A 26,510-nucleotide genomic window follows, 5' to 3' on the forward strand; every position below is an offset into this window, starting at 1 on the left:
GACTGGAAATGAGTGAAAATTATGGTGATTGAGGTTAATAATACTATAGGATCAAAATTATCCCCAAATTCTATGATTTAAGCTGTTGTTGAGGTTTTTTGTAAAAAAAAACACAGAATCCAAAATGCATCTGAATCCGACAAAAAATCCAAAAGGGTGGTTTTGCCAAAATGTGTCCAAATCCAAAACACGATCGCGGAACTGAATCCAAAACACAACACTAAAAATGCCCGCAGCACATCTCTAATTTTTTTACTTAACCATTTGTTCTATTTTAGTGCAAAATATGTTTATTGGAAAACAGTAGCAATAACAAATGGTTAACATATATAGACAATTGCAATAAAGAGTAGTATCACAAAACAACTGCGGGCCTGTCTAGCTCCTATAGCCAGTAGCAGGCAAACATGTAAACAACGTTGTATAACAGCTCATACACGTAAAAAAAGAATAATTTGATGGTCAAACATGTCTCGTTAACCCTATTAGCACGAATCAGGAAACAGGATAAAGAAGAAGAGGAAAGAAAAGATACAGAAAGAAGTAGAGGAGAAGAAGAAAGGGGAAAGGATAGAAACAAGAGTCAGAATCACCTTGTCCAAAGCGAGAGTCTCTTACCAATTACATAACGGGGAGCAGTAAGTTGAGGCGGGGGACTATCTAAGAGGACGTGGAAGAACTGGAGGCGATGATGGATCTAAAGGTTGGTGAATCTTTAAAAAGTAGCCATCGAACCCACGTGTCCCTGAAGGCTGAATAACCCCCATCAGCAGATGTCATTATATCATCCAGATCCATATAAAGATCTACTCTATCTAACCAATCCCTAACGGTTTGAGGGGCGGAGGAACGCCAGCAGACAGGAATCACCGCTTTGGCGGCGTTGTTGAGATGGCACAATAAGGAATGTTTATAGCTCGAGATGGGTTTGGACGAGTAATGAAACAACCAAAACAGGGGATCCATTGGTACCTCTTCTGCCACAATTTCAGCAGAAAGTGAAAGTATCTCCTTCCAGTAGGGTTGGAGTAAGGGGCATGACCACCATATATGGAGCGGGGTCCCTGGGCCAGAAAAGCAGCGCCAACAGGTATTGGGGATTCCAAGACCCATCTTAGAGAGAATGTCAGGACATCTATACCACTGAGAGATCAATTTGTACTGAGTCTCTAATATTAGTGTACTAGGGGAGCACGCATGAGCCAGTTTAAATATTTTCTCCCAAACATCCTCGCCGAGCTCCCGGCCGAGATTTCTATCCCACATCTCAGTGAAGGGTGGGAGACCTGAGCTGGAGTCTGCCAATAGAAGGTTGTATATCAAGGAGATAGAATGGGGAGGAGGTGATGGGCTATCACAGAGGCGCTCGAACGGCGTGAGGGTTGGGGGTCTCTTCCCAGGATAGCCCTGAGACACCAAGAAGTGGCGAACTTTCAGAAAACGCCAAAAATCTCTCGGCGGTAAATGCCATTTCTCTTGTAAATCCGAAAAGGAGACGATCCCACCCCCATCCACCAGCGGCCCGATCCTCCAGAGTCCTAAATCATACCAAGACTGGAAGGACGGCGTGTCCATACCCAGGGGAAATCGCTCATTAAATAAAAAGGATAGGTAAGAGGAAGCCGGTGAGGAAACGGAGGGGGACCGTCTAAGTGCCTTCCAACACGACAAGGTGGGGGCCTATAGTGGGATGGGAAATGGTAGGAAGGGTATGCAACCACGGAGTGACAGTTATAGGTGACGGGAGCACCTGGCTCTCTAACTGCACCCATTGTTTCGTTGGTTCAGCTCTGGACCACCAAAGAATCCTTTGGAGGTGGCAGGCTCAGTAGTAACCTTGGATGTCCGGCAGATGAAGGCCACCCCTGTCCCTCTGCCTAACCATCATGGAAAATTTCAAGCGGGGCCTCTTACCGCCCCAGATGAAGTCTCTAAATAGCAGTTGGACCTCTCAAAACCATGTGGAAGTGATTTTGATCGGCAGAGTCTGCAAAAAAATACAGAATTTTAGGGAGAGAATTCATCTTGAGAGCACCCAGTCTGCCTAGCCAAGAAAAAGACTTGGAATTCCAGGACTGGAGGTCTGCACGCAATTTAGACAGGAGGGGGGTAAAGTTAGCGACTACCATTACCAAGGATCTGTCACGTCTTTTCGATTCTAAGTATTTCATTTGAGAGTTATGCCAGATGAAGGGAAGTGCCGCTTTGAGGCCCGAGACCATGGTAGGCGGGGTTGTAAGATTCAGGGCCACTGATTTTGAGTAATTTATTTTAAAATTGGAGAGCTCACCAAAGACCTTGAACTCATCCATTAAATTAGGCAAGGAGACTGTAGGGTTTGTGATTGTGGCCAGCAAATCATCCGCGAAGAGGGCAAGTTTATATTCCTTGTCCTGAAGTCTGATCCCAGAAATATTCGGATTAAGCCTAATCGCCCTAGCCAGGGCCTCCATGCAAAGGACAAAAATCATGGGGGACAGGGGACAGCCCTGCCTGGTCCCGTTATTTATAGCAAACAATCCAGACAAGGAACCGTTAATCACAATTCTGGCCGAAGTGGAGGCGTAGAGGGCAAGGACGCGATGTAAGAAAGTCGGACCCAGTCCCATGTGTCTCAGCACCCAAGCCATAAAACCCCAGTCAATTCTGTTGAACGCCTTTTCAGCGTCAGTAGATAGAAGGATCGCCGGGGAATCCTTTGAGGAGACATGGTGTATAAGAGCTATGAGCTTAGAAGTATTGTCCTTCGCCTCTCGGCCTGGGATAAACCCCACTTGGTCATCATGTATAAGGGAGGGTAGAAGGTACTTGAGCCTATTAGCAAGGAGTTTGGCGAAAAGCTTGACGTCCACATTGAGGAGGGATATAGGCCGGTAGCTGGGGCACAGGGAGGGGTCCTTGCCCTCCTTAGGGATGACCGTGATGTGGGCCTCAAGGGATTGCCTAGAAAAAGGATTAGTATCCGAGACTGTATTGCACGCGTCCAAAAGGAGAGGGGTTAATTGATCCTTAAAGGCTTTATAATAATTGACGGTGAAACCGTCAGGGACAGGACTCTTTCCAGAAGGGGTGGATTTAATAGCATCGTCGAGTTCTTGGAGAGTAAAGGGCTTTTCTAATTCTTCCCCGGCATCCCTCGGGAGTCTAGGTAAGCCAATCTTCCTAAGATAGGTGTTCACATCATGCACCCTATCGCTAGCCGAATCGGGAGAGGGGAGGTTGTATAGGGAGGTGTAATACGAGCAGAATGTCTCCGCAATTTTATCCGTGTCGTGTAAAGTACGGCCATGCGTGTCCTTTATGGAGGGGATAAACGAGAGCGCCCTTTGAGAACGTAAAGCCCTGGCAAGAATTTTACCCGGTTTGTTACCCCAGTGGTAGTACCGGTTGCAACACTTCCGGAAGGAAAGCTTTACCTTATCAAGAAGTAATTTATTCAGGAACGAGCGGGCTGTAACCAGATCTACGTAAGTGTCAGGGGAGAGGGAGGCCTTATGGGCGGTTTCTAGGGATTCAATTTGCCGCAAAAGTTCTTCAATTTGGCCTAATCGTTGTTTCTTTAAAAAGGAGCCCAATTGAATGCATTTTCCCCGAATTACGCATTTATGAGCATTCCAAATTGTCAAATCGGAAACATCAGGGGAGACATTACAATCAATATACATAGCAATGGCATCCTCAAGTTGGGCTTTGCAGTACGGGTCATGCAGTAGAGACTCGTTAAAACGCCACGAGCGATGCTGGGTAGGAGGGGGTTCGAAGGAAATGTCCAGTCTTACCGGAGCATGATCAGACCATGTCATCTGGCCTATGGAAGCATCGCAAACCAGGGGTAGGTGTCTGTGGTCAAGTAGAATATAATCCAGCCTAGAGTATGAGCGATGAGGGACCGAGTAATATGTATAATCCCGGTCAGACGGGTGAAATATGGGCCAGACGTCGGACAACTGGTGAACGTGGAGGAGGCGCCGCACCCTCCTGGACACACGGTGATGCACCGTCGGGGACTTGGAGGAGGTGTCCAGGGTGTGATCGAGAACCCAGTTGAAGTCTCCCCCCACTATCAGGATCCCCTGTTTCAGCGTGTCAACCCTGTCCATAATATTCTCGAGGAAGTTAGGTTGACCTTGATTGGGAGCATATATGTTAACAATTGTAAAGGTCGTGTTAAAAATAGAGCATATAAGTAAAAGGCATCTCCCCTCCTCCAACCTGTGGACCACAACATTGGTAATGGGCACATGTTTAGCGAAAAGGATGGCTACACCTTAAGATTTAGATTGGGAATAGTTACTATAGTACGAGGTGGGGAAGAACCTATTCCTAATATGGGGTGCAGAGGGGGAGTGTCGGAAATGGGTCTCCTGTACAAGGACAATATCAGCCCTTTCTGCATGGAATGCGCAAAGAGCCCCAGCCCTCTTCTCAGGGACATTCAAACCCCTGGCATTTATGGAGAGTATCCTAAGTGTAGAAGCCATACGTCAAGGTAGTGAAAGACCGCAAAGAATATACACTGCGGACAAGGTGAGGAGAGGAAGAGAGGGGGGAAGGGGACTGAGAAGGAAAAAGAAGATATAAGAGCATCAAAGAACAGAAGGGAAAGAAAGCAACATGACAGAATAAATCGAACAATAAGATACCGCATCCGGACAGAAAAGGGACCACAAGGGTGCCTCTGTCTCGGAAATCCTTAGCGGTGGGGGGTTCACTAGGGGGCCGCGGCCCCGCCATCCTAAAAAAAACATTTTGAGCGAGACGTAAGTAGCCAAGGCAACCGGTGTTGGCCATGTCATCCAGGAATAGTAACAATAACAATATCAATTATAGTAGTAACAATAACCTTTCAGGGCAGAGACAAAAAAAAAGGGGGGGAGGGGAGGAAGGGTTTAAGGGGCAGAAACGAGGACCATGACTTAGTTAAATAAACTCGTAAGAATAAGGTTCCAGGCCTAAATATAGAGCAATAGTTGACATCTATGACATAGTACGATGGTGAGAAACGGAGTACATTTACTGTCAAACATCTTGGGGAGCTAGGGGAGAAAAAAAACACATCTGAGGCCCTAAGGCAAATACAACAGAGAAACCAAGCAAATAAGTCTCACAAGGGGGTCAATCCGTAGATCTGACATGGGAGACTGTCGAAAACAGATTTTGAATTAGGACTAGGAAAGCCCTGCAGTTGCACTCCCGTCAGGTGGCATCCAGCAATTGGAGAGGGTCTTCACCTTTGGATTTCTGTTTTGGATTCTGGACCTTGTGCCACCTCTCTCTTCTGGGTGGATTGGCAGAGGCCAGAGTGGGGAGAGTAAAAGCTCGCCAATCAGGGAGGGGAAATATCTTCTAATCCCAATGCAGAGCAGAATCCAGGCAGATCCACTGGGGATTGGAGAGAGAGGACCTTACCAGCATGGGACACTTGTAAGGAAAACGGGAAACCCCATCTGTACTTCAGGTCACGTTTGCGCAGCACTTCCGTCAAAGGCTTCAACAGCCTCCGCTGTTGGAGCGCACGCCAGGAAAGGTCTTGAAAAATTTGGATTCGAGTACCATTAAAATCGACTCCCTCTAAATCTTGTACCTTGCGGAGATTCTCCTCTTTCTGTGAGAAATAGTGGAGTCTGCAGATGACGTCCCTCGAGCGATCAGAAGCTGGCCCTTTCGGTCTGAGGGCTCTATGAGCCCGGTCAAATTCAATCGAGTCAGCATGGTCCAGACCCAGGATCTCACCGAATATTTTGGTGAGAGCGTCAACAAGGCCGGACGGAGGAACCGTTTCAGGGAGGCCCCGGACTCTAATGTTATTCCGACGGCCTCTATTGTCCAGGTCATTTAATTTATTCTGCATCAGCTCCATGTCCGAGCCCTGCTGAGCGACCGCGTCACGAAGGTGAAGTAGTTGGTCCTCTACTGTGTCCCTTTCCTCCTCAAGAGTGACAATTCGGGAACCCAAATGTTTAATATCAGGCTGTACCGACGAGATCTGGGTCTGGATAGAGTCCTGGAGTAGGCATTCAAGAGCTTGCATGTCTTGTTTAGAAGGGAGGGAGCGGACGTGGGTCAAAATTTCCCCAATTTTGCCCCGCAGTTGGGACATTTGAGCCCGTAGATATTCAGTCGGGGGAGAGGAAGCCATTGTGGGCGGATCACTACCTGTATCCTGCGTAGTAGGAGAGGGATCAGCAACAGGCGTAGATAAGTAGGATCAGATATTTGATTGTGATGAAGTACTGCGTGTAGACCGGGCTGATTTGATTTTTCTTGCCTCTGGCCATCAGGGGAGGATGAATGAAAGGACCATTTCAAAAGGACAACACCATAGTCTAGAAGGATGACGGGGGACACATTCCCCTGCTAGTTAGACAGCATAGCCAGTGGAGAGCAGCCGCACTCACATCTCATCAGTGAACCTGGAGCAGACGCTCGGGAGTATGTAAATGAGAAACAGACCAGCAATAAAGTGCCCCGCCAATGGTAAGGGGGGTCGAAATAGAGCAAAAATCACAGCACAGTATCCCCTGGAATCACCCAGATGTTGAAGTGCCTGTGTAGCTGAAAAGTGCGGAGCTGGCAGCACAGAAATGTAGAGCAACAGTAGCTAGCACAGAGCAGGGAGGGTTACTCACAGCACAGGTGCAGATCCAGGGAGCTTCCACAATCAGCAGCGTGGAGGAAGAGCTGACCTCCACAAACTCTCCAGGGGCAGGATTCAGTCACCGATGGTGGTCAGCCAGGTAGCAAGGGTGAGATTAGCATTGATGGTGGGGGCCCGGCCCAGGGGGGCTCTGGGGGACTACTGACCCAGCGAGGTGGCTGACAAGAGGAGCACTGCAGGGCACAGTGGGGGAAGAAAGGGAATCCCAGCTGGATAAATAAGCTCTGGCCTCCTGCAGATTCACAGCCCCGGGAGGGTTCATTCCAGACCCCAGCCTCTTAGGGGACACCCAGGCCCGCTCCGTCCCCGCTGCGTGAGCCCCACCAGGACCAGAGCCCAATCTCTGGGGGTCAGAGGCCCAGCCGCGCCACCCGCGAACGGGGCTCCGGAGCAGTCAGCAGAGAGGGAGCAGAGAGGGAGTGGAGGGAATGCGGCCGCCGGGGAAGAGGACCGTGAGGCCGGAGCAGCCCACAACACCGTGCCGCGGGTCTCCGGCTTCGGCGAGGATGCAGGAGCTGCGGGGAGAGAGGCGCGGCTTCTGGCACAATGTCTCCAGGGGACGGCAGGCGAGGGGGCTGCCGCCCACTCCCCGGGCTCGGAGAAGCAACGTTCCCCCCTCCGACGGATGGTCCCCAGTCACGGAGGTGCAGGGGATAGAGAGGTGATGGCAGCAGGTAGATTGGGCCTGCCAGCAGCCACACAGCAGCAGGTCCAGCTTCAGGACGGCCAGCCCGGGTCGGCTTCCAACTTTTGACCCCGGCTTCTTGCTGGGGGAAGGCCGCAATCTGCAGGAGTGCTTAGAAGCACTCCCCGATTCCAAGGGTCCCCCACAGCAGCGTCTTTAATATGGGGGGGTCGCAGGAGATGCCCTGGGAACCTCTAGGTAGAGGGCAGGTAGGGAGAGAGGATTAATAGGGCTAAATCCTCAGGAGCTGACTGGGAGCACTTCCACACTCCACAACGGCCAGGCCACTCCCATTTGTTCTATTTTAAACCTATTATTTCATGGCCTGTTTACCTTTTTAGCCTTTCTTGTGATTTTTTTATATAACTTTTTATCTATAATAAAACTATAATGTTATTATTTTTAAGATGAAATTGTTTTATTTCTATTATAACACCAGTGGTCGCTGGTTACCCTCATCCCACCTCTCTCATATATATATATATATATATATACATATATATACATATATATACATATATATATACATACACACATATATATACACACACACATATATATATATATATATATATATATATACACACACACACACACACACACACACACACACACACACACACACACACATATATATATATATATATATTGTATGTATTGAAAAATAACACAAATAGCATAAAGCAGTAAAAGGCACATCATACAGAAAATAGTAGAATGTAGTGTTTTATTAGAATCTAATACTTGACAATTATAAACTAATAAAATTATCAAATCAGGCGCTCTGTTTATAGGCACATAAATACAAACTGTAGGTCACCCAATTGTTTAATTTTATTAATATAGTTATATCAATATAATTGTAGCAGCTCCCATTTGAGTATTCTGTGGTACTCAGATCAAAGGAAAATATATATGAGACATGCAATATCACAAGAGAGCGCTATGTATCAATTACTGTATCATAAACAATTTATTCAATCACATGTACAGTATTAAGAACATATATAAACGCAATGTATAGAATAAAAATTACTTAAAAAGTTATTCACTGCTGGTAATAATACACGCTGCCATGTAGCGTATCCCAATTAAATAACGCACATATGTCAACAGCCAAGCGGCAATGTAACTGATCCGTTCCAGAGAAAGGTATAATGTCCCAAAATGTTCTGGGGGAATGTAAGTAGATTCTTACCACTGGAGGTGAATGCTCAGCTGTAGGTTGGACAGGCACTATGCTACTACCTCCTTGGCCGCCGGAAAGTTTATGCTCACCACTGGTTCCTAACAGTCTCGTCTGAGACTCGCTGTCAGCATGCAGGGTCCATTGCAGTTTGGGGGGGGGCGGTATTCTTGCTCAGTTCACAGGGGAGGGAGGGTACCGTTCGTAGCGGAGAGTCTCCGGCAATTGCCGCTGATGGAGTGCAGGCTGTGGAAAAGGTGCATGTATAAATCTGAAGGGACAATGAGGCAGCGTGGGGTATCCTTAACGCGTTTCTCAGTGAAAACAAAACCACGGTTTTATCAGAATGTAAGGCAGTGAAGTGGAGAGCTCTATTTGAGATCCTGGATGACCAATCGTAAAAGCAGTGTGTTTAATTATTCCCAGGTGTATCAATCAATTTGATCAGCAGGTGTTCTATACAATTAGTGGGTCAGATTTCAATCCTAATAGCTGGCATTTTTATGTGCATAGATCGGTACACAAATAAACCATATATCTAACAATTCAGACTACAAAAGAGAAGCGCTAGGCTAAAATGTGTGTCAGCTGTCCCAACTAAAGGATGCCAGTGAGAAAGGTTAATTAAAACTCCTCACCTTATTAAGGACTGCTGCTCTCAAGTATTGGGTTGTTGATTCCCAATATAATAAATATACCAAGCTAAAGAGAAAAAATTAAAAGCGCTGTCCAAAAAAAATAAAAAAAATAATTATATAATTTATTTGTTTAGAATAAAACAATTTATTAAAACAGGTATTAAAAAATAATAATAATCCACCTATATATCTACAACATAGTGCATAAGACCTCAAAGCCTGCCTCCTTGCATGATTAATATAGCTTACCGCAGCTGCCTATATGGACACAAGTTTTTTTTTGCAGTTGCAGCTATACGTGCCAATAGTAATTTTGTTCCTTTAGATAATGGAGGGGTGTGAATATTGATTTTATTCCAAAAAGCCCAGCCCATTGATATGGTAAATGATATACCCAACTCAACAGTAATATAATCCTGTATAGATTTCCCAAATAATTGTACCACTGGACAGTGCCATAGACAATGTATGATATCGACATCTGGGGAATTGCATTTAAAACATAGGGATTTTCTGAAACACCCGTGAGAAACCTAAGTCGTGGGGTATATAATAAGCTCTATGGAAAATTTAAAAATGCATTTCTGCATAAGATGACGAAACCAACTGTTTATTGAGATCTATGCACCACCTAATCACCGTTAGTAGATCTGTCTCAGGAAAAGTGTCACTCCATTTAGCTAAACCTGTAGTTAGTTTGGATAGATCTAGTCTACGCTTTGTGTGTGAGTAAATTAAGGATGTTGAATAGGGGGAATAGAGACATTGTTGTACCAAACCATCCAAAGAGAAGGTAAGCTCAACTGGTCGCAAGCGCGACAATATATGCATAGCAAAACTACGTACTTGAAAATATATAAAAAAGGAAAATGCAGAGTTGGGAATCTTTCCTTTAATTGGGACAAAGTAAGTACCGCTGAGCAATCTGTCTTTAAAAAATGAAACAACAGTCTAAGTCCCTGAAGGTGCCAATCCCGTATTATTTCATTAAACTCTCCACCATGGAAGTTCGGATTCATTAATATAGGCTGGAATAGTGAATTAGACAACGACAGACCTAATAGTTTCCTAAGGCGACGCCATGATTTGTAGGGAGTTAATACTAAAGGGTTCGTCCGTATTTCGGACAGTGAAGAATTATCAGAAAAATGCAATAGAGTCACAGGAAGTGAGCAAGCCCGGCATACGGGTGAAACGCGTCTTCCTTCCGACGTTCTCTCCTCCGGCTGTCCGAAGTGCCGTTTGTCTTCATACACCTGCTGCTGCCCTGCGGCATCTGAGCCCAGAAGCGTCTCCCACCGCCTGAACGATTGAGCCTTTCTGCACAACGGAACGTCCTTAACTGCCAGCGGTTGGACTTTTTCAGCCCATTATCCAGTCCGGCAGCGTCATCCACTTCTGAATGACAGAGGCTTCTCTTCTAACACTTGCTACCACAGACCGACTGCAATACGGGACGTCCCTTTACATTTGCACCCTGTGTCTTCCAGCACGGCTTCCATGTGGATGTGGATTTCTCACCATGCTATAGGATTTTGGACACTTTCATTGTTGACATTTCGTCACTGGTAATATCAACATATATATATTAATTTGTTTGCCTCTCAAATCAATCCTTTATGATAGAATTATATAATTACTATTTGCCTAGACTGGCTTATCCATTCCCCTATATGTTCATGTGATAATCAGTACCTTATTATCAGTACATGGCATGCTTGAAGGTTTTGAGTAACAACTTTGAGTCAATTTTCTTTCTATCTGACTATATCTATATTTGCATATTTTTACTTGTATTGTTTATACCAACTCATAGCCTCATAGATTCTCCCTTTACATCTGCTACATTGTCCCTTTTTTCTCAGGGCTCATATCTTCATCCTTAGATACTTTCAGATACTCTCATTTTTTTCTGGCTCATATCTTCATCTTTAGATACTTATAGATACTCTCATCTCATATATGATAATTTGCTACATTGTCAATATTTTCCCTGGCTCATATCTTCATTCTAGATACTTTTTGATACTCCCATCCCATACAGGAGTATCAGTGTTGGGGAAACTTTAAAGTGCATAAAATCATAGACATACAGTTATCATCTGTTGCAATTGTTTACATTGTTACTTTTTTCCCCCTTTTGGGCTCATATCCTTTACTCCAGACACTTGTTATACTTTCATATGTGGCATTCCATATTCATTTAACCAGCTGACATAAGGAACGTTACTAAATTCGAAAGTAATTGACAACTTTTACTATCAACGATATTGGATACTTTATTGACTTATCAATTTGGCTATCAGCCTCCTTTACTATTTTCAATCTGTATCTATATATCGTGGACTCTCACCATTGATTCAGGGATTATCCCTGTCTAACGTTGGTGTCACGAACCGGTCTTTCACCTTTGCGGGTTCTGGGGTTCATCCGTTGCCAGTGCGGTTGCTCGCGGTGCTGTGCGCCCGTGTGGGGACATGGCGTGATCAATGGCACAGGTAATGCAGAGTCTGGGAACTGTGAGTGCGGGGACCAAATGGCCTAAGGCACTGCGGTGTGTCTGCTGTATAGGAGGTGGCCATGTTGGAGACCAAATAGCTAATACTGAGCACTTGTGAAAACACCTGTGGGCAGGTGTAAGCCAATCCCGTGCTTGTGCTGCCTTTAAGTAGGCTGGGATTATGTCACTCTGGGCCAGTGCTTTGTTGTATCAAAGCTGTGCTCTAGCTCTGAGCTCTCTCCGTGCATTCCTGTGTGATTCCCGTGGTCCAGATATCGCCTCCGTTCCCAGAGGTCCGTCTGCAGCCTTCACTGCTGAAAGATCCCCTGGCTCCCCGCTGTGCTGTCAGTTAATTGCACTCCTATTGGAAATAGTTGGATTCCCAGTGTCCTGCATGAGGTTACCTTGTCAGTCTGCCTATCATTCAAAGTCTGGAGGATTCTGTTTCTCTCAGCTGTTCGTTTGTTCAACTCTGCATTTAACCCATTCATCACCTTGTCATCTACTACAGTTTCACAGTGATCTCTGGAACCCGCAAGTAACCCAATTCAGAACTTTTTATTTGTTATGTTGTCATTACAAGGATAATTCTTCACAGTCTCTCAGTTAACTCTCAAAACTCCATTGCGAACCCTTACAGTTATTTCTTCATGTCTGCATTAACCAGTTAAACACATTCTGCAGTTCAGCATCAAAGCTTGTTTATATTTGGACAATTCTACATTTATTCATCAGCTTGTTTTGCATACAGTTTCATGAACATTTCTTTTATTTATCTTTGAGTGTTATCCTGCATATTGTTTCTGCCATTCCTGCAATACTTCAGTATAATATGATGATTAACAACTTGCCATTTAACACCTTACTGAATTGTTATTTCTAATAAAATATGAAACGGAACTTCCTTCGTCCTCCCTGCTTTCATTTCCCACCAGCACCTACACCTGTGGTTGGTTCAGGGTTTACGGATTCACAAAAACACCCGGACCTGACAGTAAGCACTGGCCACATGGATCCGTCAAGTGACCAATTCGCAGGAGGCGGTGCTACCTCAGATATCCTTTCCCGTCTGGAAAACCAGGAGTCTATACAGACACAAATAGTGCAGTTTATGCAAACTATGGCAGACCGTTTAGAGATTCTTCATACAGCTATTAAAACGTCTCTAGTCCAGATTCCAACTCCAGTTGTCCCAGTTACCACTACAGCTTCTCCTGAGACGCTACCTACGTCCTGTTTGCAGTTACCCTCTCCAAGTAAGTTTGACGGAACCCCAAAACTTTGCAGAGGATTCCTGAATCAATGCGAGATCCAGTTTGAACTGTTGTCCGCCAGTTTCCCATCAGCTCGTTCTAAGGTTGCATATATTATTGCCCTCCTCTCCGGTCAGGCTCTGGAGTGGGCATCTCCATTATGGGAAAGAGGTGATCCTATCCTCTCTAATTACAAGGAGTTCGTATCATCCTTCCGGAGAATCTTTGACGAACCAGGCAGAACCACCTCAGCATCTTTAGAGATTCTCCGTCTGCGTCAAGGTTTACGTCCTGTCAGTCAATATATTATTCAGTTTCGTACGTTGTCTTCAGAGTTAAATTGGAATGAGGAGGCCCTGATCGCCGCGTTTTGGAATGGACTTTCAGAGAAAATCAAGGATGATTTAACCATCCGGGATGTGCCTACTACACTGGATGAATTGATTTCTCTCTGTAACAAACTTGACCTACGCTACAGAGAGCGATCTTTAGAGAAATCCAGGACAGAGCGATCTAGTCCACGTTATCATCCTAGGCCTCGACAAGATTCTTCATCACAGTCGCCGGTAACAACAGAAGAACCTATGCAGATTAGGCGCTCTCGCCTCACAGAGGAGGAACGACTTCATCGTCGACAGGGTAACCTCTGCATGTACTGTGGGTCCTCCGAACATTTAGTTAAATCCTGCAAACTCCGGCCTGGAAAACTCTCGCTCCTAGCTTATTCAAGGGAGCTTAAGCTAGGAGTTACTTTAGAACCACGTTCTGGGAAAGAGTCGACCTTGTCTATTCAATTAGAAGTTCCAAGTTCTACAGTGAAGGTTTCAGCCCTCCTAGATTCCGGGGCAGCCGAGAACTTCATCTCCTCAGCCTTTGTCATGCGGTCTAAAGTTCAAACCATGCCTCTGGAAGCAGCAGTTGCCGTTACAGCAGTGGATGGAAGTCGAATTCCAGATGGTATAATTACTCATCGAACCGTATGTCTCAAGATGAAAGTTGGTGTGCTCCATTCCGAATACCTCTCCTTCTACGTGATTCCCAAAGCCTCTCAAGATGTGATACTTGGTTTACCTTGGCTGCAGAAACATAATCCTCAACTCAATTGGCAAACCATGGAAGTCCTTTCGTGGGGTAAATCTTGTACCAAGGACTGTTTAGCCTCAATTGTACCTCTCCGGTCAATTAGCCTTCCCGACCTACCTCCGGTGTATCAATCTTTTGCAGATGTTTTCAGTAAACAAGCAGCAGACTCTCTACCTCCTCACCGCGAATGGGACTGCCCAATCGTCCTGGTTCCAGGCAAAACCCCTCCTAGGGGACGAATCTATCCGCTATCCATCCCAGAGACGCAAGCTATGTCTGACTATATACAGGAAAATCTAATCAAAGGATTTATCAGACCATCTTCTTCACCTGCAGGAGCCGGATTCTTTTTCGTTAAGAAGAAGGACGGTGGGTTACGACCATGCATAGATTACCGTGGACTCAATGAGATCACTGTGAAAAACAAGTATCCATTACCCTTAATTCCAGAATTATTTGACCGGGTAAAGGGAGCTACTGTGTTTACAAAACTGGATCTCCGAGGGGCCTACAATTTAATCCGCATCCGTGCAGGGGACGAGTGGAAGACTGCTTTTAATACCCGGGATGGGCATTACGAATACCTCGTAATGCCCTTTGGTCTTTGTAATGCACCTGCAGTTTTTCAAAGCTATGTGAATGAACTTTTTCGTGATCTTCTCTACAAGTGTCTAGTAGTGTACCTGGATGATATCCTAATATTCTCTAAGGATCTAAAGTCTCACCGTCACCAAGTTAAAGAGGTTCTGACACGTCTGAGGAAAAATCAACTTTATTGTAAGTTAGAGAAGTGCACTTTTGAAGTATCTTCCATACCGTTCCTTGGTTACATCATTTCTGGATCAGAGCTATGTATGGATCCAGGTAAGGTACAAGCTATCCGAGATTGGTCCACTCCTTCTACTCTCAAGGGGATTCAGCGATTTCTTGGCTTTGCGAATTTCTATAGGAGATTCATCAAGAATTATTCTACGTTAGCTGCTCCCATCACAGCCCTAACTCGCAAGGGAGCAAATCCTACGAACTGGTCTTCTGAAGCAATCAAAGCCTTCTCTGATTTAAAGCAAGCCTTTGTGTCAGCCCCCATTCTTCGACAGCCTGATTTGAATCGTCCCTTTCTACTAGAGGTGGATGCATCTACAGAAGCAGTAGGAGCTGTGTTGTCACAAGTCTTTGAAGATAAAAAGGTCCATCCCTGTGGATATTTCTCCCGTAAGTTCCTCCCGGCAGAACGTAATTATGCAATCGGTGAGCAAGAGTTACTTGCCATCAAGTTGGCATTTGAGGAGTGGAGATACCTTCTAGAAGGAGCTCAACATCGCATTACAGTTTATACTGATCATAAGAATCTTCTGTATCTGCAGTCAGCTCAGTGTTTGAATCCACGACAAGCTCGATGGGCGCTTTTCTTCTCACGATTTGATTTCAAACTCACCTATCGTCCAGGGTCTCAGAACAAAAAGGCAGATGCCCTTTCCCGGTCCTTTGCTTCTTCTGAATTAAACGATGCTACCACGAATCAAGCCATTGTGAATCCTACGTCCTTTTTAATGACTCGAACCTCTCCAGTTCCTCCGCTTGGCAAGACCTTTGTCGCCACAAGTCTTCGAAAACGGCTGCTTACCTGGGCTCACTCCTCTTCCTTCATGGGTCATCCTGGGGTTCTAAAGACTCTCAAATTTATTCAACAGTCTTATTGGTGGCCACGTCTCAAAGCCGATGTCCAAGAGTTTGTAGCAGCATGTCCTAAATGTGCCCAACATAAGAGTCCAAGAAGTTCTCCACCAGGTCTACTACATCCACTATCCATACCCAAACAACCATGGACTCATATCTCAATGGATTTCGTGACCGATCTACCTCCATCAAAAGGGCGAAATACCATTTGGGTGATAGTGGATCGATTTTCGAAAATGGCACATTTCATTTCATTAACTGGGCTACCATCAGCCCCTTTACTAGCCAGATTGTTCATCTCTGAAATCTTCAAGTTGCATGGCCTTCCTCGAGAAATTATCTCTGATCGGGGAACACAGTTTGTGGCCAAGTTTTGGAGGTCGCTTTGTTCATCTTTAAATGTCAAGTTGAACTTTTCTTCTGCATATCATCCTCAGACAGATGGACAAACTGAGAGAGTCAACCAAGACCTTGAAACATTTCTCCGGCTATATATATCGTCCTCACAGGATGACTGGGTTGACTACCTTCCATTGGCAGAATTTGCTCATAATAATCTCTTCCATTCATCTTCAGAATCTACGCCCTTTTATATTAACTTCGGCTTTCATCCTCATGTGCCAGAGTTTCATCCATTGCCAGCCCTAGAGGTCCCAGCGGCAGATCAAGAGCTTCAACGTCTATCTAGCATCTGGAGTTGTGTACGTAAGTCCTTGGTCAAAACTTCCGCTCGTTATAAATCTTTTGCAGATAGAAAACGTAAAGCTGTACCGAATTACAAAGTGGGAGACCAAGTTTGGATTTCTACGCGCAATCTCAAGTTCAAAGTTCCTTCTAAGAAATTTGCTCCCAGGTTTATTGGTCCATTTCCCATTGTAAAGGTACTCAACCCTGTGTCATACAAAGTCAAGCTGCCACCGTCTTTGAGAATTCCTAACGCCTTTCATACATCTTTACTGAAGCCTTTGATTCTCAATAAGTTCCGTACTACCCAGTCCAAATCACCTAAAGTTCACTCTTTGCAGAATGAGGAATTTGAAGTTAAGGAGATTGTGGACTCACGTTCCCGATATGGACGTTTACAGTTTCTGGTCGACTGGAAGGGTTACGGTCCGGAGGAGAGATCCTGGGTTTTCTCTGAAGATGTTCATGCTCCAAGACTGGTACAGAAATACTTCTCCAAAAATCCTGACAAGGTTCAAAGGTGTTCGGAGACCACCCGTAGAAGAGGGGGTACTGTCACGAACCGGTCTCTCACCTTTGCGGGTTCTGGGGTTCATCCGTTGCCAGTGCGGTTGCTCGCGGTGCTGTGCGCCCGTGTGGGGACATGGCGTGATCAATGGCACAGGTAATGCAGAGTCTGGGAACTGTGAGTGCGGGGACCAAATGGCCTAAGGCACTGCGGTGTGTCTGCTGTATAGGAGGTGGCCATGTTGGAGACCAAATAGCTAATACTGAGCACTTGTGAAAACACCTGTGGGCAGGTGTAAGCCAATCCCGTGCTTGTGCTGCCTTTAAGTAGGCTGGGATTATGTCACTCTGGGCCAGTGCTTTGTTGTATCAAAGCTGTGCTCTAGCTCTGAGCTCTCTCCGTGCATTCCTGTGTGATTCCCGTGGTCCAGATATCGCCTCCGTTCCCAGAGGTCCGTCTGCAGCCTTCACTGCTGAAAGATCCCCTGGCTCCCCGCTGTGCTGTCAGTTAATTGCACTCCTATTGGAAATAGTTGGATTCCCAGTGTCCTGCATGAGGTTACCTTGTCAGTCTGCCTATCATTCAAAGTCTGGAGGATTCTGTTTCTCTCAGCTGTTCGTTTGTTCAACTCTGCATTTAACCCATTCATCACCTTGTCATCTACTACAGTTTCACAGTGATCTCTGGAACCCGCAAGTAACCCAATTCAGAACTTTTTATTTGTTATGTTGTCATTACAAGGATAATTCTTCACAGTCTCTCAGTTAACTCTCAAAACTCCATTGCGAACCCTTACAGTTATTTCTTCATGTCTGCATTAACCAGTTAAACACATTCTGCAGTTCAGCATCAAAGCTTGTTTATATTTGGACAATTCTACATTTATTCATCAGCTTGTTTTGCATACAGTTTCATGAACATTTCTTTTATTTATCTTTGAGTGTTATCCTGCATATTGTTTCTGCCATTCCTGCAATACTTCAGTATAATATGATGATTAACAACTTGCCATTTAACACCTTACTGAATTGTTATTTCTAATAAAATATGAAAAGGAACTTCCTTCGTCCTCCCTGCTTTCATTTCCCACCAGCACCTACACCTGTGGTTGGTTCAGGGTTTACGGATTCACAAAAACACCCGGACCTGACAGTTGGCAGCAGATCCATCTTATCTTCGTTGTCCTTTCCGCTTATGCTTTCGAATTCGTGAACTCTCGTCAGTGATTCCAGAGCATCCGAATATCGTTATCCTTTCTCTCTACTATCATACCACACTGGTAACGCCCAAAACCGTCCGATCTTGGAAGCTAATCAGTGTTGGGCTGGGTCAGTACTCAAGTGGGTGACTCTTGAGGAAGACCTAGTTTAGTAGAGTGCAGACCGGCTCATCACGCTCAGAGTCTAACACTGACAGCAGAATCACTCTGCCATCTTTTTTCCAACTGTTCTTTGTTCTTCTCTTTCATGACAGCTGGTTATATCATGCTTGTTTGCCTATACATACTCTAATTCTCATCAGGTGTCATATTCACATGCTAACGCAGGGATATAATTATATATATATATTTTTTCTGGTGTCTTAATTGTTTTTCAAATTATCCTGTGTTGACTCTTTATGACACTGTGACTGGACTTCGGCAGCAAGAATTAGTATCTTGCTAATATTAGCTTTTGGTTTGTAAAAAATGTTCTATCTATTTAGTATTAGCAATTTATTGCCACGTTGTTTATTGTAATTTTCATTAACCACTGACTATTTTATCTTTGTGTCATTAATAAAAGCAAATTTTATATCTATTTTGATATTTCATACATTAGTTTAAAATAAAAGTGCGCCCACAAAAGAGTCTCTTTTTTCTCCTTTTGCTGTCACCAGATTACAACCAGTTGATAAAGCTTGTTCTAACGCTTTATTAACAAAGTTATCACCATCTCTCATCCAATCCAAAGCATACCTGTAATTAGCAGCCAAGTTATAGTCCTCTGGACATGGGAGATTAATCCCGCCAAGTAATGGGGGCTATTTTAATTTGAATAATGCAATATGGGGGCATTTATTTGCCCAAATGAATTTGGTGAGTGCTCTATTAATTATATGTATATCATGGGTTGACAGCAAAAACGGTAGCATTTGGATTGGATATAGTATGCAAGGAAAGGATATCATTTTATATAAATGGCATCTTCCTAAATAAGAGATCGGAAGATGTTGCCACTTTGCAAAATCTTCTATCATCTTTTTGATATAATAAGAGAGATTTAGTGTGTACAAGTCTGAAATGTCAGAAGAAAGCCGAAATCCTAGATATACTAGATAAACCTGAGCCCATTTAAATGGAAAGGAATTGTCCTCTCCTATTTTCGCCTCCTCCCCTATGGCCTCAGTTTTGTCGAAGTTTATCAAGACATTAGATTAAAGTCCCTCAATGTAGCCAATAGGGAGGGGAAAGCTACTTTATGATTGCTGAAGTATAATAGACACTATTTTATAATTAACTAATAATTATTAAAGGGAATTAATAATAACTGTCCTAGATGCTTAGGGTGGTATCCAATTAGCCGCTGTAAAATTACCACGGCTAATTACCATGCTAGTTAGCCCCAATGCCGGCACTTATCGGGGATTTAGTTTTGCTTCTTTTCGCGAGCGCAGCCACAAAAATATATGGATCACTATGTATTGGCTCCTATGTATTTTCACTCTAAAAAAGTGTAATTTTTCTTGCAAAAGACAACCCAGGCTATAATATATATATATATATATATATATATATACACAAATAGTAATATGCAGCACTCCTGGCGTCTTGAGAAATCAATCATATAATGCACATTCATATAAATGAATGTGCATTATATGATTTATTTCTCAAGACGCCAGGAGTGCTGCATATTACTATTTGTGTATCTACTTTTCCCTGCATGCGGGCACCCGGCGCAGATGGGCAGCATTAAGTGAGAGCCGGACACTGTACAAATTGTATATATATATATATATATATATATACATACACATATACAAGTCCAATAGTAACCAGCACTCTGAGGCAACAATAGTGAAAAATAAATATATTTGTCCAATGTCAATGTTTTGGAGCCCATAGCTCCATCGTCAGGACCAACAGCAATACAGGTACATACTGGACACAAACACTTACCCACATAAATAATCCCCATACGTTATTGTCACTGCTTACCTCAGCATGTCATGTCCCGCTGTCCAGGCCGGCTTCCGTCCCCACACTTCCGGTCCCAGTGCAGCCTGTTGTCAAGGGAACCACTTGTATGCATTCCACTTGGCAGCGTCTTGCATTCCAGGGCTGTGTGCAGTCTGAGCTAAGTCACAGAAGCGGGAGAGCTAAACAAGAATGAGTAGTATAATTACAACAATAAAAACACATAACAATAAAAAACCACCAAAATAAAGAAAAAGCATAACATACATCACATAACAGAAAAAACATTAATTATCCAAACTAATAAAAATTAATTACCAAATGTACAGAATAAAAAATACATTAGGTAGCACATATACAGCCTAAGGTACACCTGAAAAATTATACCAAGGTATAGTTGGGTGCTAGAGACGTGGGTTGCTTTACTATGCAGCTGCCTCAAACAAAAGGGGAAGTCACTCCCACAATAAACAATAAACCTGTCCACAGAAGACTAAGTCTAATTTATCAAAATGAGGAAAGAAAGCATTGCACAACTTAACTAAAGACACATCAATAATCATTAGAGGCAGACAAAAGGGGGACTCATGATACAGAATAGATCTGATTATGTAACAGAAACTAAAAGACAATTGGAAGACTGTACAGTATATAGAGTACCAAATTATCATGGGATCCAACATCAAGATTCCTTTTGGAACTTGGTACCTTATTGGAGGAGGCTGTGTCCTCTGAGGTCATATCCAGGGAAGAATTTTGTGTCTTATATCCAACACACCCGGTCACTTCTATCTATTATCATTTACCCAAGATACACAAATCCCTCACCTCCCGGGCGCCCTATTATTTCTGGTATTCACTCCCTCACCTCTAATTTATCCTTTTATGTTGATCCACATTTAAAAATCCCTGGGACCCTCCCTCAGGTCCCACATAAAAGATACTACCCATTTTCTCTCTCTAATTAAAGATATCATGTGGAAAGAGACCTACGCATTCCTTACTCTGGATGTCCAGAGTCTGTATTACAATATACCTCATACAAAAGATATACAAGCAATATCTAACAGATTAAATCAAGACCTAACGGAGATACATAGAAAATTTATCATTGATTCAATTTCATTTATTTTACATCACAATTATTTTCTGTTTCTAGACACATATTATTTGCAGATAATGGGTACAGCTATGGGGACCTGGTTTGTGCCTAGTAACACCAATCTCTATATGGGTGAAGTGGATGAACATCTAGTGTAGGGTGGCGGACATGGCGCGAACCTGGTCCTCTACGGTAGATATATTGATGATTTATTTATTATATGGGATGGGGATTTTCAGTCAGCACAATCATTTGTTATCTATCTGAATTTAAACACATATAAATTAATATTCACTCACTCCTATCACACTCACAGAATGAACTTCCTGGATCTGACCTTCGAGGTCACAGACAGAAGGTTGCATACTACAAACTTTGTTAAAGAGGTTGGCACAAATGCATACCTTCCCTACTCTAGTGCTCACTATCCGCCCTGGAAAAAAAGTATCCCTAGGGGACAACTTATACATCTTAGATGTAATTGCTCTGATATAAAATCTTTTGATATCCAGGCAAAAGATATGTTAAAATCGTTTGAACAGAGAGGTTATCCTAGTTCTTTGATCCAAAAAGCCTTTGAAGAGGTTAGAGATATGGATAGGAATACATTGTTGTCCCAAAAGAAAAAAGAAATAAAACTTACCCGGAAAAGGGGAGTGAGGGACAACTAGCATTCATCAGCACATATAATAATCATTGCTCTAAAATTAAACATATTTTTAAGAACAATTATAATATATTAAAGCAAGATCATTTATTAGCTGCATCCCTTGCACCAAATCCAGTGTTTATTTTTTGGAAAAATAGGTCCCTCAAAAATGCTCTCGCACCCAGCTTCCTAAAACCTGACTCTGGACAATCAATTGATAAGAGTTCCTGGCTTCAATCAAAAATTAAAACGAAAGGCTTCTATAAATGTGAAGCCACAAGATGTATCACCTGCAAACATATGGAGAACAAAACACTATCCATCAAAACTGACAGGGATACAGAATTGCACGAAATCAGGAGCTTTATCAATTGCAATTCCACGTATGTGATATATATTCTTTCCTGTGATTGTGGTCTCAAGTACGTTGGCCGCACAACTAGGAAATTAAAAGTAAGGTTCCTTGAGCACCGCAGAAATATAATTAAGAGATCTCTATCCCATAGTGTCCCACAACATTTCCATGAATTCCATGATGGTGACCCCCAATGTCTTAAGTTGATTGGAGTTTAAAATGGGTTCCATCTATCCAGGTGGTTTAAATGAGTCTGTTGGGCTAAATATAGTAATCTAGTGAATATGCACATTTCCTTGTCTGTTGTTTTAATATTAAAAGAAAATAGCCAGCTTTTATATTCTTCCCTCTCCTAATCCTGTCATTTAATATGAGAATAGGGTGTGGTGAGGAGAACACAAAATACATATACTCTGTGAACTGTGTTGCATTTACACATATGTATGTATAAATATATATATATATATATATACTGTCCTCTCTATTCCTAGATATTGGATACTAGGTACAACAACTATATATGTTCATAATATAATTAAATACATTTGGAAAAACTGCAGCTATCTATTTTTTATTTCTTATTCCTTATTTAATTTTTATATTTCTATTAATTTCCTTCTAGTTGTCATGACAATCATGCTCTCCACTAAAGTAGAATTGTTTATACAATACTCTACATGAGAAGTGATATCATGTGGATACTCTATGTTGCGTAGACTACCGCACTGTCACTCAAAATAAAGTTCTGTTATCATTGTACAGATAGAGTGGTATTATAGGCTCTGTTACTTACAATAAAGTTCTGTTATCATTATAGGGATAGAGTGGTATTATTGGCTCTGCTACGGTCCAACATTGCTCTTTCTAATATTTTTCTATTTTACATTAATCTTTACATTTACTGTGACCGTCTAATGGTGCAGGTCACGTGACTGGATTTGCGGTCACGTGGTCAGCACTTTGGCGCCGTGATTAGCCGGTCCAGAGATACCCAGTCCCAGCCGATGGTCTGTTCCTTTCCCTGTGGGTCACGTGACTGAGGTGCGATCACGTGATCAGTATTTTCATCACGTGATCGACGCCTCTATGACGCACAGTGTAGGAGCAGTAATCTTCAGCTCTGGCCGATGGAGTCCCTCCCTATGCAGATAACATGATTGAGACTGTGGTCACGTGATCAGGGACTCCGATGACGTGGCCAGTAGATATGTATGTCAACTGACCTATTCTCCCCCTATAGGAAAATAACCAGGAACTGTTCCCATGACAATGGGGGCATAACAAGTCTGACGATTGGTCAGACGTGCCCCATACTTATTAATGTTTATTAATGTTTACTTAGGTCTCTTAGCAACACCTATGAATAACACCACCAAATTATATTAAAAACTGCATTTCTCCCATCTTATGTTTATGCTTATATAAATGGGTGTGTCTCCTATGTAATTCTAAATTGTTTTTAAAAGTATTTGTATTGATTAACCTATGTCACCAGGTGCCAATTAGACACCATATTGAATGGGGTATATAAACTGCATGTACACAAGTTACCTACACCATACTTGCCCACCTGACCCTCTCCATGAGGGAGAAATGCTCTGTTCCTGGACTTTCCTGGTAATGTATGATTGCCATCACCAATGGTGAACTAGTTAATTGATAAGAAAGGTGTTTCACCACAGGAGATGGCAATCATACATTACCAGGAAAGTCCAGGAACAGAGCATTTTCTCCCTCATGGAGAGGGTCAGGTAGGCAAGTATGACCTACACCTTTGAAAAAGCTGCAAGCTGAATGCAGCGAAATGCGTCAGTTACTTTGATTACCAAATCTGGAACATTGGAGCTAAGTAACTGGACCATCCCCTGTAGCAACAATTACTTAATCCAATTCTGAGAGTATTCCAGCATAATCCCAAATGGATCAACACTTACACCGTGATGCATTAGGAGCTTACCACAAAACTACTGGAGCCAACTTTCCTCTAATGGTGAACTGCTAACATCTCCTACTGGACTCTCATTTGCACATGGGACATTGCCTTTGGATCGGTGTAATCCACACAGGGGTTATAATATGAATGGACTACTCCAATACAAACATCTTCCAGTTCCAGACATTATGGAGGATAATCATATCGCAACATGTATGAATTCATACTTTTTTAATATATATGTGTGACATGTATATCTTTTTTATACTCTTTTTTTATTAAATTGTTCAATTAGAGAATTTCTAATTGCTCTTTGACATTGTTCATTTTTAATATTGTATTATAGCGCAGCCTCTATTCTACCGTTGTTTTTAAGGTACACCTAAACACTACAGTGTCAAATCTTAGTAATTGCAAACTAATGTATTCCAATTAATTTTTTCATTTAGACCCTTAGGGTATGTGGTGTCTAACCTAGTGATCCAGCGGGCTATATATATTTGATATAATAGTATAGCCAGATAATGACCATCGGGCAAAAATCATGAAAAAAAGCCTTTTTTGTGAGAAAAATTACTGCAGCTAATAGGTTGCCCTCTTTAGTGGTTAGTAGAAACTCTGTCATGTACCTTTTGTTTCCAAGAGCCCTATGTGGCATAAACAGTGCTATTTATAATTACACTGCTTCTATATCTCTTTCTTTCTGAGCAGTTATAACATAATTAGCCAAACAATCTGCTTCTCCCGGGATTTCTGCTGTTTTGTTAGAAATCATAAAATTTTCAATATCAAACCTAGCTCCAATTAAAGATTCCTTCAGAAATTCTTCATTTAGAGAAGAGCAGAGAACTTCATATTGCCTACCATGTTGTAGTTGTTGCCCAGAGCACCAAGTAACCTCCTAGTTTCAATAATTTTGTTATATTTTTTAGAGCAGTAACATAGGCCTCATAGTCTGGGCAGGCTTCTTCCAGGCACAGACAGCTCAGGACACAGTCAGCTTGTGGGAGAACAACAGGCTCCAAGAGATTGCTATTGAATACATCGCACTTCAGGACTTGTTGGATAGTTTTTCACAGTCATACTTCTTTTTTGGGCCAAGTTGTCCTATAATAGAATACAAATAAAATTTGAGAGTTTTATTTTTTCCTACCATCTGCTGCATTTTTCTGGTTGATTACATTTCTCTTATGTCTTTTTCATGAGAAGAAAAAAAGAAAAGAAAAGACCTCTGGAGACCAGAAGAATCAGTATCAGTTAAATGATATAGGGACATACAGTGGAGGACCCAGGGGGGGTGGGTGGGGGGGGGGGGGCACCGAGGCACGTGCCCCCCCCCCCCCTGTCGTTTAGAAGAAGATTTTTTTTCATTGATAGTGCAGCACACTGAAGGGGAAAATGGGACGCTCCAATCTCCGCGGCGGCGGCCCCTGCAGTACGGGGGGAGATGGTGCAGTCCTGTTGCTACACTGCGCTGAAGTCCCCCCTGTCCGGTCCGCGTCCTGCTGCTGTGAGTGCTGCCGGCGTCCTGCTCTCTGCCTGCACCCGGATCTCCAGCTCCTCCGCCCGTCCTGAATGTGACTGCGGCCGACATCCTGCTGCTGTGACTGTGGCCGACGTCTTGATCCACGCCTGCACCCAGGTCTCCAGCTCCTCCCGCCATCCGGCTGCAGAATGTGACTGCGGCCAGCATCCTGCTGCTCCCTGCCTGCAGCCAGATCTCCATATCTGACATCAGGTAAAGGTCTGCTCCCCATCCTACCCCTGGTACCTTCCGTCCACTCTTCTCAATGCTAGTACCAGGGAACAGTTTCCATAGCAGGGAGCCATCAACAGTGTTAGTGTGGGGGTACAGGGGTGGTATATCAGTGGGTAGGGGTAATTCTTTGTGTCCCCCCCACCAGCCCACTGTGCCCATCGATGTCATTGCCCCCCCCCACCTAGAACCTACCTGCCAGTTCAGTCACAGGGATCCCCCTGCCCCCTTCCCATCCTGCCTAGCTCCCCCATCATCTCACTGGCCCCCCTCCCATCCCAATGTCTCCCACCCTACCAGCCCTGGGTATTCCCTCCCTTATTAAGCCCAGTGTACCCCCTTCTCCAACATAGTGCCACCCCTTCCCACCATGTCAGTGCCTATTTCCCATTCAGCCCAGTGCCCCCCTATATATCATCCACTGCCTCTCCCTGTCAACCTCTATCTGGTGTCATCCATTGTCTCTCCCTGTCACCCTTTTAATGTCACCCACTACCTCTCCCTGTCTCCTACTGCCTCTGCTGTCACCTTCTCCCTCTCATCATCCACTTCCTCTCCCTGTCACCCTCTCCTTTCACACACTGCCTTTCCCCTGCATCACTATCTCGACATCCGCCTCTCTCTCCTGTTACCCTCTTCAAAGCATCACTCTCTCCCTCTCCATG

The 26,510-nt window shown here is 43.6% G+C and overlaps 2 pseudogenes; one reads left to right on the plus strand and one right to left on the minus strand.

Moving 5' to 3' along the window:
• The first annotated feature begins 18,130 nt into the window (after positions 1 to 18,130).
• LOC134897118 (5S ribosomal RNA) lies at positions 18,131 to 18,249 on the plus strand (annotated as a pseudogene).
• Positions 18,250 to 24,765: 6,516 nt separating this feature from the next.
• LOC135057336 (nicotinamide N-methyltransferase-like) overlaps positions 24,766 to 26,510 on the minus strand; it is a 30,567-nt pseudogene continuing 28,822 nt past the window's right edge.

Source organism: Pseudophryne corroboree, chromosome 3, assembly GCF_028390025.1.
Source record: "Pseudophryne corroboree isolate aPseCor3 chromosome 3, aPseCor3.hap2, whole genome shotgun sequence".
NCBI classification, from domain to species: domain Eukaryota; kingdom Metazoa; phylum Chordata; class Amphibia; order Anura; family Myobatrachidae; genus Pseudophryne; species Pseudophryne corroboree.